The sequence below is a fragment of the Gekko japonicus genome, unplaced genomic scaffold (assembly GCF_001447785.1).
Source record: "Gekko japonicus isolate JY-2015 unplaced genomic scaffold, Gekko_japonicus_V1.1 scaffold1100, whole genome shotgun sequence".
Classification (NCBI taxonomy): Eukaryota; Metazoa; Chordata; class Lepidosauria; order Squamata; family Gekkonidae; genus Gekko; species Gekko japonicus.
The window spans coordinates 73,866-74,717 of record NW_015164220.1 but is presented as its reverse complement, the minus strand read 5'-3'; the positions used below and the strand labels follow the sequence as shown (position 1 = coordinate 74,717).

Genomic DNA, 852 nt, shown 5'->3' with positions numbered 1-852 from the left:
TGGAGCTGCCGGGGATTGAACCCGGGGCCTTCTGCATGCCAAGCAGAGGCTCTGCCACTGAGCCACAGCCCCACTTCATGGCTCTCCAGGGTCTCAGGGGAGGTCTTTCCTATCACCTACAGGCTTAACTGGAGATTGCCGGGGATTGAACCTGGGACCTTCTGCGTGCCAAGCAGAGGCTCTGCCACTGAGTCACAGCCCCACTTCATGGCTCTCCAGGGTCTCAGGGGAGGTCTTTCACATCACCTCCTGCCTGGCCCTTTAGCTGGAGCTGCCGGGGATTGAACCTGGGGCCTTCTGCATGCCAAGCATATCCTCTGCCACTGAGCCACTGCCCCTCCCGGAAAGCAAGATGGCTTGAACCCATGTGGGTGCAGTATACTGAATCGGATTATGGGTCCCTCGAGGTCAGGGTTAACTACTCGGACTGGCAATGGCTCTCCAGGGTCTCAGGGTGGAGATCTTTGACAGCATCTTCTACCTGTACGCTGAATTCATCAAATGGCCACATCCGATCTTTAGCCATGCAAAACAGTTGCGAGTTTTCGGAAGAAAATGAAGACACCCCGTAAACTTTAGGGAAGATTTGTCTGCATACACTGTCACACAGAATCAAACGCCACATCCTAGGAAGAAGAAGGAGGAGGAAGAGGAGGAGGAGGAGGAGATTGGATTTATACCCCGCCCTTCACTACCCAAAGGAATCTCCTTTCCCTCCCCACAACAGGCACCCTGTGAGGTAGGTGGGGCTGAGAGAGCTCTGACAGAAACTGTTGTTTTTCAAAAACAGCTGTGCCAGAACTATGGCTTGCTCAAGGTCATCCAGCAGGTGCAAGTGGAGGAGTGGGGAAT

At 54.1% G+C, this 852-nt stretch overlaps 1 non-coding gene across 1 annotated transcript; it reads right to left on the bottom strand.

Annotated features, from left to right (window-relative positions):
* On the bottom strand, nucleotides 1-72 carry TRNAA-GGC. Its single transcript has one exon. It is a non-coding gene; the product is annotated as a tRNA-Ala (tRNA).
* Nucleotides 73-852: the final 780 nt, after the last annotated feature.